The sequence below is a fragment of the Leucoraja erinacea genome, unplaced genomic scaffold, assembly GCF_028641065.1.
Source record: "Leucoraja erinacea ecotype New England unplaced genomic scaffold, Leri_hhj_1 Leri_448S, whole genome shotgun sequence".
Taxonomy (NCBI): domain Eukaryota; kingdom Metazoa; phylum Chordata; class Chondrichthyes; order Rajiformes; family Rajidae; genus Leucoraja; species Leucoraja erinaceus.
The window spans coordinates 88,545-102,854 of record NW_026576349.1 but is presented as its reverse complement, the minus strand read 5'-3'; positions in this window follow the sequence as shown (position 1 = coordinate 102,854).

The following is a 14,310-nucleotide window of genomic DNA, read 5'->3' as shown; positions in this document are numbered from 1 at the left end:
CTTCACTGCCTGCTGCACCTGCATGCCTACTTATAATGACTGGCGTACCATGACACCCAGGCCTTGTTGCATCTCCCCTTTTCCTAATCGGCCACCATTCAGATAAAAGTCTACTTTCCTGTTTTTGCCACCGAAGTAGATAACCTCACATTTATCCACATTATACTGCATCTGCCATGCATTTGCCCACTCACCCAGCCTATCCAAGACACCTTGCAGCCTCCTAGCATCCTCCTCACAGCTAACACTGCCCTACAGCTTCGTGTCATCCGCAAACTTGGAGATGTTGCAGTCAATTCCCTCGTCCAAATCATTAATATAAATTGTAAATAGCTGGGGTCCCAGCACTGAGCCTTGCGGTACCCCACTAGTCACTGCCTGCCATTGTGAAAAGGACCCGTTTATTCCTACTCTTTGCTTCCTGTCTGCCAGCCAGTTCTCTATCCACATCAATACTGAACCCCCAATACCGTGTGCTTTAAGTTTGTATTCTAATCTCTTATGTGGGACCTTGTCGATAGCCTTCTGAAAGTCCAGATATAACACATCTGCTGGTTCTCCCTTATCCACTCTACTAGTTACATCCTCGAAAAAGTCTATAAGATTCGTCAGATATGATTTACCTTTCATAAATCCATGCTGAATTTGTCCAATGATTTCACCACTTTCCAAATGTGCTGCTATCCTATCTTTAATAACTGATTCTAGCAGTTTCCCCACTACCGATGTTAGACTAACTGGTCTGTAATTTCCCGTTTTCTCTCTCCCTCCCTTTTTAAAAAGTGGGGTTACATTAGCTACCCTCCAATCCTCAGGAACTACTCCAGAATCTAAAGAGTTTTTGAAAAATTATCACTAATGCATCCACTATTTCTGGGGCTACTTCTTTAAGTACTCTGGGATGCAGCCTATCTGGCCCTGGGGATTTATCGCCCTTTAATCCATTCAATTTACCTAAAACCACTTCCCGGCCAACCTGGATTTCACTCAGTTCCTCCATCTCATTTGACCCCTGGTCCCCTGCTATTTCCGGCAGTTTATTTATGTCTTCCTTAGTGAAGACAGAACCAAAGTAGTTATTCAATTGGTCTGTAATGTCCTTATTCCCCATGATCAATTCACCTGTTTCTGACTGCAAGGGACCTACATTTGTTTTAACCAATCTTTTTCTCTTCACATATCTATAAAAACTTTTGCAGTCAGTTTTTATGTTCCCTGCCAGTTTTCTTTCATAACCTATTTTCCCTTTCCTAATTAAGCCTTTTGTCCTCCTCTGCTGGACTGAATTTCTCCCAGTTGGCTGCTTTTTCTGGCTAATTTGTATGCTTCATCTTTTGTTTTGATACTATCCATGATTTCCCTTGTTATCCACGGATGCACTACCTTCCATATATACCATATAACAATTACAGCACAGAAACAGGCCATCTCGGCCCAACAAGTCCGTGCCAAACAATTATTTTCCCCCAGTCCCATCTACCTGCACGCAGACCATAACCCTCCATTCCATTCCCATCCATATACCTATCCAATTTATTTTTAAATGATAAAATCGAACCTGCCTCCACCACTTCCACTGGAAGTTCATTCCACACAGCTACCACTCTCTGAGTAAAGAAGTTCCCCCTCATGTTACCCCTAAACTTCTGTCCCTTAATTCTGAAGTCATGTCCTCTTGTTTGAATCTTCCCTACTCTCAATGGGAAAAGCTTGGCCACGTCAACCCTGTCTACCCCTCTCATCATTTTAAAGACCTCTATCAAGTCCCCCTTAACCTTCTGCGCTCCAGAGACTAAAGACCTAACTTATTCAACCTTTCTCTGTAACTTAGTTGCTGAAACCCAGGCAACATTCTAGTAAATTTGCTCTGTACTCTCTATTTTGTTGACAGCCTTCCTATAATTGGGCGACCAAAATTGTACACCATACTCCAGAATTGGTCTCACCAATGGCTAGCATACCAAAAGCTTTCATTACCACCCTATCTACATGAGATTCCACCTTCAGGGAGCTATGCACAGTTATTCCTAGATCCCTCTGTTCAACTGCATTCCTCAATTCGCTACCATTTACCATGTACATCCTATTTTGATTTGTCCTGCCAAGATTTAACCATATAACAATTACAGCATGGAAACAGGCCATCTCGGCCCTAAAAGTCCGTGCCGAACAATTATTTTCCCTTAGTCCCACCTGCCTGCACTCATACCATAACCCTCCATTCCCTTCTCATCCATATGCCTATCCAATTTATTTTAAAATGATACCAACGAACCTGTAGTCAGTTTTTATGTTCCCTGCCAGTTTTCTTTCATAAACTATTTTCCCTTTCCTAATTAAGCCTTTTGTCCTTCTCTGCTGGACTGAATTTCTCCCAGTTGGCTGCTTTTTCTGGCTAATTTGTATGCTTCATCTTTTGTTTTGATACTATCCCTGATTTCCCTTGTTATCCACGGATGCACTACCTTCCATATATACCATATAACCATATAACAATTACAGCACAGAAACAGGCCATCTCGGCCCAACAAGTCCGTGCCAAACAATTATTTTCCCCCAGTCCCATCTACCTGCACGCAGACCATAACCCTCCATTCCTTTCCCATCCATATACCTATCCAATTTATTTTTAAATGATAAAATCGAACCTGCCTCCACCACTTCCACTGGAAGTTCATTCCACACAGCTACCACTCTCTGAGTAAAGAAGTTCCCCCTCATGTTACCCCTAAACTTCTGTCCCTTAATTCTGAAGTCATGTCCTCTTGTTTGAATCTTCCCTACTCTCAATGGGAAAAGCTTGTCCACGTCAACCCTGTCTAGCCCTCTCATCATTTTAAACACCTATATCAAGTCCCCCTTAACCTTCTGCGCTCCAGAGACTAAAGACCTAACTTATTCAACCTTTCTCTGTAACTTAGTTGCTGAAACCCAGGCAACATTCTAGTAAATTTGCTCTGTACTCTCTATTTTGTTGACAACCTTCCTATAATTGGGCGACCAAAATTGTACACCATACTCCAGAATTGGTCTCACCAATGGCTAGCATACCAAAAGCTTTCTTTACCACCCTATCTACATGAGATTCCACCTTCAGGGAGCTATGCACAGTTATTCCTAGATCCCTCTGTTCAACTGCATTCCTCAATTCGCTACCATTTACCATGTACATCCTATTTTGATTTGTCCTGCCAAGATTTAACCATATAACAATTACAGCATGGAAACAGGCCATCTCGGCCCTAAAAGTCCGTGCCGAACAATTATTTTCCCTTAGTCCCACCTGCCTGCACTCATACCATAACCCTCCATTCCCTTCTCATCCATATGCCTATCCAATTTATTTTAAAATGATACCAACGAACCTGCAGTCAGTTTTTATGTTCCCTGCCAGTGTTCTTTCATAACCTATTTTTCCTTTCCTAATTAAGCCTTTTGTCCTCCTCTGCTGGACTGAATTTCTCCCAGTTGGCTGCTTTTTCTGGCTAATTTGTATGCTTCATCTTTTGTTTTGATACTATCCCTGATTTCCCTTGTTATCCACGGATGCACTACCTTCCATATATACCATATAACCATATAACAATTACAGCACAGAAACAGGCCATCTCGGCCCAACAAGTCCGTGCCAAACAATTATTTTCCCCCAGTCCCATCTACCTGCACGCAGACCATAACCCTCCATTCCTTTCCCATCCATATACCTATCCAATTTATTTTTAAATGATAAAATCGAACCTGCCTCCACCACTTCCACTGGAAGTTCATTCCACACAGCTACCACTCTCTGAGTAAAGAAGTTCCCCCTCATGTTACCCTTAAACTTCTGTCCCTTAATTCTGAAGTCATGTCCTCTTGTTTGAATCTTCCCTATTCTCAAAGGGAAAAGCTTGTCCACATCAACTCTGTCTATCCCTCTCATCATCTTAAAGACCTTTATCAAGTCCCCCCTTAACCTTCTGCGCTCCAGAGAGCACCAGAAGACATAGTGAACACCCGGCGTGGATCAGATCAGAAATGTAGTGATTGACAAGCATTGGTTTACATGTCAATACCCCATCTCCAATGTCAATCACCCATCTCTATGCCAGTCAAATTAACGAGGCAGTACAGCATCAGTTTGTGATCACCACAGGTACAGCAGAGTATGCTGAGGTGCCCTCGGAATTGTGGAAGCAGGACTATGAGGTTGCCCCGCATATAACAAAGAAAGTGAACTTCCCATCTCATGCAAAGGATTTAGGAGCGATGGTTTTATTAAGCAGTCAGCTTGGCGGATCCCAACACGAGCCATGAACAAGAATTGCCTAATAATTGTACTGTTCGATGTTATCAGTCACCAAGGAGGGTTACTACGCAGCTACGCCATAATCTGGGGAGTGAGGTAACAGCGTATGTGGATCCACAGGTGTGGGCAGAAGTCCCGACTCAGGTAGGATGTCTTGAGATTGATCCCATCCAGGTAGCTCTCCAGAAAAATGTAGCACTGCCTTCTATACGACAGTGCCCACTGAAGTAGCAGGCAATAACAAGCAATGATAAATTAATCCAGGGCAACAGGGCATCCTGGTCTAATGCCAATCCTGTAATATGCCTATCCTCGCAGTACTCAAAGCAGGGAAACTGAATCAATATAGATTGGTTCAGGATTTGAGGTCCATTAATGCCATAGTGGAACCATTCCATGCTGTGGTGCCTAATCCAGATCACATTTTAGCCCAGATCCCATCACAGGCATAGATCTTTTCTTTTAAAACAAAATCTTTTTTATTTAGTTTTCAGGACATAACAAAGTGCAAAGTTGTCCATTTGTTACGAAAAGAATAAATAAAAAACAACGTAAGCTAACATATAACAAGCAACAACAATAAAAGAAAAATGAGATACCAAAAATAATCCCTCCCCTGTCACTGCCAGTGAGCATATGCAAATATCAGCCTGTCACAACAATAATCCACGATAAATGAATGGGTAGACTGTTAAACTGTGCTTGATGATCAAGCATTTAGTAGACAGTGTGTGAGGCAGGAGGCAGAGAAGGGAAGCACTTGGACCCAAAATGTAGGGGAGAAAGAAGAAAAAGATAATAAACAAAGAATAAGAGGCGGTGGGTTTCTTAAATGTGTATATTTTAATGCTAGGAGCATTGTAAGAAAGGTAGATGAGCTTAGAGCCTGGATTGACACCTGGAAGTATGATGTGACGATCAGTGAAACATGGTTGCAGGAGGGCTGTGATTGGAAACTAAATATTCCAGGATTTCTTTGCTTCAGGGGTGATAGAATTGGAGGGGCAAGAAGTGGAGGTGTTGCATTGCTTGTCATGAAAGATATTACAGCAGTGCTTTGGCAGCATAGATTAGAGGGCTTGTCTAGGAAGGCTATTTGGGTGGAACTGAAAAGTGGGAAAGGTGTAGCAACATTTATAGGGGTGTATTATAGACCGCCAAATGGGGAGCAAGAATTGGAAGAGCAAATATGTAAGGAGACAGCAGATATTAGTAGTAAGCACAAGGTAGTGATTGTGGGAGATTTCAATTTTCCACACATAGACTGGGAAACACATTCTGTAAATGGGCAGGATGGGTTGGAGTTTGTAAAATGTGTGCAGGATCGTTTTTTGCACCAATACATAGAGTTACCTACTAGAGAAGGGACAGTGCTGGACCTCCTGTTAGGAAATGAGACAGGTCAGGTGGCGGAGGTATGCGTTGGGAAGCACTTCGGTTCCAGTGATCACGATACCATTAGTTTCAATATAATTATGGAGAGGGTCAGAACTGGACCTAGGGTTGAGATTTTTTGATTGGAGAAAGGCTAACTTTGATGAGATGCATAAGGATTTAAAAGGAGTGAACTGGGACATTTTTGTCACAGTCTGCCCTATCCTCATTCTCATCCACTTCACCTCCCAGTACTTTTCCACCGGTCCCTCCTTCTCCTCACCTGCTACTCCCCTCTCATCAGCCCAACTCTCCTCACCTGTTGCACTCAGTTGCCTCTGATCACCAAATAACCCGGTATATAGACTTTCATCATTGTTCACACAGTGCCAGATTGTTCTCAGCATTCATGCAAGACTCTCTGGCGACTTCTCGACTTCCTGCCTTGCTTCGACTCTCCTTTCATCTGTCCCTCGCTGGTTTGTTTGCATCGTGTGATGGATCTCCTGGTTACTGGACTTTCCGCTACCCCGACTACGTCTCCTGCCTGCCCCTCTTCGGAACCCTCGCTCAATCCTGAGCCTCTGTGTGAGTACGGTGTACCCATTCCTGTGTTACTACTCTGTGTTACAGTTTCATAATAAAGTTCATTACCAACTATATCTGCCTGAACCTGTGCTGCTATTGGGTCCAAGCTATATCCGTTACAGTACAATCTGGCCAACAATGGACTCAGCGCACACAACGTCTCCGTCAAACCGCTTCGAGAGGATTGAGCAAATGCTCCTGCAGCACGAAGCTATGCTCACTGCCTCCAACTTTGAGGTTCGACAGGCTGTGTCAAACCAAGAGCAAGCATTGGTTGCACTAGCCACCCAGGTCCAACAGCTGATGGCTACCCTCGCCCAGGCTACACCCCATGCTTCGCCTCCGGCTCCGACAGCACCAGCTCCCAGTCCGCCAGGACCCTCACCTGAGCCCCGGGTGGGAACCCCGGAGCGCTACGCTGGAGACCCGGAGGGCTGCAACCCATTCATCACGAACTGTTCCATTCTCTTCGCCCTACAGCCCTACACCTTCGCCCAGGAAGCGGCGAGAGTGGGATTTACCATTAATCACCTGACTGGCAGAGCTCGGCTGTGGGGAATGGCTGAATGGGAGCAACGCACGCCGGCTTGCTCCTTTTTCCAGGCCTTTGCCGCGGAGCTTCGCAAGGTGTTCAGTGAGGTTTTGATGGGTCCGGACGCTGCGGGAGGTCTGCTGGGGATGAGCCAGGGGAACCAGAGCGTCGCTGACTTCGCCATCGACTTTCGCACCAGGGCCCATCAGAGTGATTGGAACGCCCCGGCCCAGTGTGACGCTTTCTTGCTGGGCATGAATGACTATATCAAGGATGAGTTGGTGTCCCACGACCTTCCTTCTTCTCTGGATGGGCTTATCGAGCTAACGACCCGTCTGGACCGACGCATCCTGGCGAGACGTCGGGAGAGGCGACAGAGTCACTACATCTCCAAGTGTCCAGTAAAAGGCCAGACTCACCAGTAGCGGAGGAATTACTGGTGAGTCGAACCTCTGAACTTTCCTCTGCCCGCCGCCCTCTTTGTCATGCCCGTCTGCTGTTGTCTGATGGTTCTCACACCCTCGCCACCTTCATAGACTCTGGTTGTGACATTAATCTTATGGACATGGAACTAGCCCGCCCGCTAGGCATCAGATGTGTTCCCCTGCCTAAACCTGTTCCCGCCAACGCCCTCGACGGCCATCTCCTGGGGACTGTTTCTCACCAGACGGTCCCAGTGCGCATGCTCCTGTCTGGTAATCACCATGAGACCATCCAGTTCCACATCCTGCAGTCTCCCCGTCTTCCCCTCATCCTGGGTTACCCCTGGCTTCGGCGACAAAACCCCAACATCGACTGGAGGACGGGGGTCATCTTGGGTTGGAGCCCTTCCTGCGACCAAGTGTGCCTGAAGCAAGCCTCAGCTCCTCAACCGGCCACCTGCTCCAGTTCTGCTCCAGATCTGACGGGGGTCCCAGCCGAGTACCATGACTTTGGGGAGGTTTTTAGCAAGTCTAGGGCCACCTCCCTTCCACCTCATCAGCCCACATCTTCCTCCTCATGCGCCATAGACCTCTTGCCTGGTTCTGCTCCTCCTAGGGGTCGCCTTTTCTCCCTGTCCGCCCCTGAGAGAGGCGCCATGGAGAAATACATAAACGATTCCTTGGCTGCTGGTCTCATCCATCCCTCCTCGTCTCCTGCTGGGTCTGGGTTCTTCTTCGTGGAGAAGAAGGACAAATCTCTGCGTCCCTGCATAGATTACCGGGGGCTCAACGGCATCACGGTGAAGAATCGCTACCCTCTCCCACTCATCTCCTCTGCTTTCGAGCTCCTGGAGGGGCCCATCATCTTTTCGAAGTTGGATCTACGCAACGCCTACCACTTGGTCCGCATCAAAGAGGGAGATGAGTGGAAGACCGCCTTCAACACTCCCACGGGACATTATGAATACCTGGTGATGCCCTTTGGCCTCACCAACGCCCCGGCCGTTTTCCAGGCTTTGGTCAATGACGTTCTCAGGGACATGTTAAACAAGTACGTGTTCGTCTATCTTGATGACATCCTCATCTTTTCACGGACCAAGGAGGAACACGTACACCACGTCCAGGCAGTTCTACATCGGCTCCTGGAGAACTCACTCTTCGTTAAAACTGAGAAGTGCGAGTTTCACTCCCCGTCAGTGTCCTTCCTAGGATACATCGTTGGCCAAGGGAACATCAAGATGGACCCCGCCAAGGTCTCTGCTGTCACCACCTGGCCTGTTCCTGACTCCCGCAAGCAGCTCCAAAGGTTCCTGGGGTTCGCCAATTTTTACCGACGGTTCATCCGTGGCTACAGTATGTGGCCGCACCCCTCACGGCACTCACCTCCTCCAAGGTTCCGTTCTAGTGGTCTGCCGCGGCTGACGAAGCTTTTCAGACACTCAAGACACGGTTTAATTCGGCCCCCATCCTCCAAGTTCCGGACTCAGAGAGACAGTTCGTGGTGGAGGTGGACGCCTCCGACGTGGGGGTGGGAGCTGTTCTGTCCCAGCAGGCTGTCCCAGCAGAAGCTCCATCCATGCGCCTTCTTCTCCCGACGCCTGACCCCTGCTGAGAGGAATTATGACATTGGCAACCGAGAACTGTTGGCGGTTAAGTTGGCGTTGGAGGAATGGCGTCACTGGCCGGAGGGAACCGAGCAGCCTTTCTTGGTTTGGACTGACCACAAGAACCTTGAATACCTCCAGTCAGCCAAGAGGCTCAACTCTCGTCAGGCCCGCTGGTCTCTCTTCCTCACCCGCTTCAACTTCTCCCTCTCCTACCGACCTGGGCCCCGCAACGTGAAGCCCAATGCCCTCTCTCGACAGTTCTTGGCGAAGGAGGAGCCTGCCTCTGGCCCCAACACCATCCTCTCGTCCTCGCACAGGGTTGCCTTCCTCACCTGGGAAGTGGAGGAGAAGGTCAAGGCGGCCTTGGAGAACCAGCCGGGACCCAGCGCATGCCCTCCTGATCGCCTGTTTGTGGTTTCTGCCCTGTGGTCCGACGTCGTTCAGTGGGCCCACAGCTCTCGACTCGCCTGTCATCCCGGCATTCAGCGGACCAAGGAGATGGTGCTATGGAGGTTCTGGTGGGCATCGCGGGAGGAGGACACTCAGGAGTTTGTCAACGCCTGTCCCGTTTGCAACCAGCACAAGGTCTCACACCAAGCTCCTGCGGGTCATCTGCTTCCACTGCCTGTACCCCATCGACCATGGTCCCACATCTCCCTGGACTTCGTTACCGGCCTGCCCCCATCCAGTGGTCACACCACCATCCTGACCGTGGTCGATAGATTTAGCAAGATGGCTCACTTCGTGCCCCTGCCCAAGCTTCCGTCAGCCAAGGAAACGGCCGAGCTCATGTTACTCCACGTCTTCAGGCTCCATGGTCTCCCCGTCGATGTGGTCTCCGCCCGGGGACCCCAGTTTGCCTCTGTGTTCTGGAGGGAGTTCTGCACGCTTGTGGGGGCCACCGTGAGTCTGACGTCCGGATTTCATCCCCAGTCCAACGGCCAAACTGAGAGGAAGAATCAGGAGATGGAGACGGCGCTGCGGTGTATGGTGTCCAAGCATCCCTCCTCCTGGTCCCAGCAGTTGTTGTGGGTGGAGTACGCCCACAACACCCTGACAAGCTCGGCCACTGGGCTCTCCCCTTTCCAGTGTGCCTACAGTTTCCAGCCTCCACTGTTCCCGGCGCTGGAGAAAGAGGTTTCCTGCCCGTCCGTCCAGGCCTTCATTCGTCGCTGCCGCAGGACGTGGACCCAAGCCAGGGCGGCTCTTCTCCGCTCCGTGGACCGTTACGCCACGGCTGCCAACCGTCACCACACCCAGGCCCCCATCTACCTCGCGGGCCAGAAGGTGTGGCTGTCGACCCAGGACCTTCCCTTGAGGGTGGAGTCCAAGAGGTTGGCGCCCAAGTTCATCGGTCCCTTTGAGATCCAGAAGGTCATCAACCCAGCGGCTGTGCGGCTCAAGTTGCCTCATTCCATGCGGGTCCATCCTACGTTCCACGTGTCCAGAGTAAAGCCAGTCCGGGAGAGCTCCCTGGTCCCCGCAGTCCCTCCTCCTCCACCTCCTCATCTCATCGACGGAGGCCCCGCATTTACGGTGCACCGCATCCTGCGCTCCCGCCGTCGCTGGGGAGGGTTACAGTCCAGAGGAGAGGTCCTGGGTTCCTGCTCGACACATCCTGGACGCCTCCATCATCAGGGAGTTTCACCGGCGTCCTCCCGACCAGCCGTCCAAGTCCGCCACTCCTAGAGGGGTCGCCGCCCCTGAGACTCTGTCCCCTCTTCCGTCTGAGGCGCCCAGTGACGACGAGACGGAGCTTTCTTCTGATGCCATGGAGGAGGATGCGGACATGGATGTCTCAGACGAATATTAGCCCTCCTCCGGTCCCCCTCCTCCCACCCAACTCTGCCTGGGATTTGAGTTTATTTTACTTATTGTGTTTTTTTTTGTTTTTGGGACGTCAGGAGCCATCCCTTGAGGGGGGGGGGTTCTGTCACAGTCTGCCCTCTCCTCATTCTCATCCACTTCACCTCCCAGTACTTTTCCACCGGACCCTCCTTCTCCTCACCTGCCTGCCTGCCACTCCCCTCTCATCAGCCCAACTCTCCTCACCTGTTGCACTCACTTGCCTCTGATCACCAATTAACCCGATATATAGACTCTCCTCACCGTTCACACAGTGCCAAATTGTTCTCAGCATTTATGCAAGACTCTCTGGCGACTTCTCGACTTCCTGCCTGGCTTTGACTCTCCTTTCGTCTGTCCCTCGTTGGTTTGTTTGCATCGTGTGTTGGATCTCCTGGTTACCAGACTTTCCGCTATCCCGACTACGTCTCCTGTCTGCCCCTCTTCGGAACCCTCGCTCAATCCTGAGCCTCTGTGTGAGTACCGTGTACCCATTCCTGTGTTACTACTCTGTGTTACAGTTTTGTAATAAAGTTCATTAACAACTATACCTGCCTGATTCTGTGCTGCTATTGGGTCCAAGCTATATCCGTTACAATTTTGTTTTATGGGAAGGAAGTAGAAGAGAAATGGAGGACATTTAAAGGGGAAATTTTAAGAGTACAGAATCTTTATGTCCCTGTTCGGTTGAAAGGAAATAGTAAAAATTGGAAAGAGCCATGGTTTTCAAGGGAAATTGGACACTTGGTTCGGGGAAAAGAGAGATCTACAATAATTATAGGCAGCATGGAGTAAATCAGGTGCTTGAGGAGTATAAAGAATGTAAAAAGAATCTTAAGAAAGAAATTAGAAAAGCTAAAAGAAGATATGAGGTTGTTTTGGCAAGTAAGGTGAAAGTAAATCCAAAGGGTTTCTACAGCTATATTAATAGCAAAAGGATAACAAGGGATAAAATTGGTCCATTAGAGAGACAGAGTGGACAGCTATCTGCAGAGCCAAAAGAGATGGGGGAGATATTGAACAATTTCTTTTCTTCGGTATTCACCAAGGAGAAGGATATTGAATTATGTGAGGTAAGGGAAACAAGTAGAGTAGCTATGGAAAATTTGGGATTCAAAGAAGAAGAAGTACTGACACTTTTGAAAAATATAAAAGTGGATAAGTCTCCAGGTCCGGACAGGATATTCCCTAGGACATTGAGGGAGGTTAGTGTAGAAATAGCAGGGGCTATGACAGAAATATTTTTTTGAAGAGGTTACTAGGAAAATTGACGAGGGTAAAGCAGTGGATGTTGTCTATATGGACTTTAGTAAGGTCTTTGACAAGGTTCCTCATGGAAGGTTGGTTAAGAAGGTTCAACTGTTGGGTATAAATGCAGGAGTAGCAAGATGGATTCAACAGTGGCTGAATGGGAGATGCCAGAGGGTAATGGTGGATGGTTGTTTGTCGGGTTGGAGGCAGGTGACTAGTGGGGTGCCTCAGGGATCGGTGTTGGGTCCTTTGTTGTTTGTCATGTACATCAATGATCTGGATGAAGGTGTGGTAAATTGGATTAGTAAGTATGCAGATGATACCAAGATAGGGGGTGTTGTGGATAATGAAGAGGATTTCCAAAGTCTACAGAGTGATTTAGGCCATTTGGAAGAATGGGCTGAAAGATGGCAGATGGAGTTTAATGCTGATAAATGTGAGGTGCTACACCTTGGCAGGACAAATCAAAATAGGACGTACATGGTAAATGGTAGGGAATTGAAGAATACAGTTGAACAGAGGGATCTGGGAATAACCGTGCATAGTTCCTTGAAGGTGGAATCTCATATATATAGGGTGGTAAAGAAAGCTTTTTGTATGCTAGCCTTTATAAATCAGAGCATTGAGTTTCGAAGCTGGGATGTAATGTTAAAATTGTACAAGGCACTGGGGAGACCAAATCTAGGGGTATGGTGTACAATTTTGGTCGCCCAATTATAGGAAGGATGTCAACAAAATAGAGAGAGTACAGAGGAGATTTACTAGAATGTTGCCTGGGTTTAAACAACTAAGTTACAGAGAAAGGTTGAATAAGTTAGGTCTTTATTCTCTGGAGCGCAGAGGTTAAGGGGGGACTTGATAGAGGTCTTTAAAATGATGAGAGGGATAGACAGAGTTGATGTGGATCAGCTTTTCCCTTTGAGAATAGGGAAGATTCAAACAAGAGGACATGACTTCAAACAAGAGGACAGGGTCTGATTAGGAACAGTCAACATGGATTTGTGCCTGGAAGGTCATGTTTGACTAATCTTCTTGAATTTTTTGAAGAGGTTACCAGGGAAATTGACGAAGGTAAAGCAGTGGATGTTGTCTATATGGACTTTAGTAAGGCCTTTGACAAGGTTCCTCATGGAAGGTTGGTTAAGAAGGTTAGACTGTTGGGTATAAATTCCGGAATAGCAAGATGGATTCAACAGTGGTTGAATGGGAGAAGCCAGAGGGTAATGGTGGATGGCTGTTTGTCGGATTGGAGGCAGGTGACTAGTGGGGTGCCTCAGGGATCTGTGTTGGGTCCTTTGTTGTTTGTCATGTACATCAATGATCTGGATGAAGGGGTGGCAAATTGGATTAGTAAGTATGCAGATGATACCAAGATAGGGGGTGTAGTGGATAATGAAGAGGATTTCCAACGTCTACAGAGTGATTTAGGCCATTTGGAAAAATGGGCTGAAAGATGGCAGATGGAGTTTAACGCTGATAAATGTGAGGTGCTATACCTTGGCAGGACAAATCAAAATAGGACGTACATGGTAAATGGTAGGGAATTGAAGAATACAGTTGAACAGAGGGATCTGGGAATAACCGTGCATAGTTCCTTGAAGGTGGAATCTCATATGGATAGGGTGTTAAAGAAAACTTTTGGTATGCTAGCCTTTATAAATCAGAGCATTGAGTATAGAAGCTGGGATGTAATGTTAAAATTGTACAAGGCATTGGTGAGGCCAAATCTGGAGTATGGTGTACAATTTTGGTCGCCAAATTATAGGAAGGATGTCAACAAAATAGAGAGAGTAAAGAGGAGATTTACTAGAATGTTGCCTGGGTTTCAACAACTAAGTTACAGAGATAGGTTGAATAAGTTAGGTCTTTAGTCTCTGGAGCGCAGAAGGTTAAGGGGGGACATGATAGAGGTCTTTAAAATGATGAGAGGGATAGACAGAGTTGATGTGGACAAGCTTTTCCCTTTGAGAATAGGGAAGATTCAAACAACAGGACATGACTTCAGAATTAAGGGACAGATGTTTAGGGGTAACATGAGGGGGAACTTCTTTACTCGGAGAGTGGTAGTGGTGTGGAATGAGCTTCCAGTGGAAGTGGTGTCGGCAGGTTCATTGGTATCATTTAAAAATAAATTGGATAGGCATATGGTTGAGAAGGGAATGGAGGGTTATGGTATGAGTGCAGGCAGGTGGGACTAAGGGAAAAAAGTTGTTCGGCATGGACTTGTAGGGCCGAGATGGCCTGTTTCCGTGTTGTAATTGTTATATGGTTATATGGTTACTAGGGAAGTTGATGAGGGTAAAGCAGTGGATGTTGTCGATATGGACTTTAGTAAGGCCTTTGACAAGGTTCCTCATGGAAGGTTGGTTAAGAAGGTTCAATTGTTGGGTATTAATGGTGGAG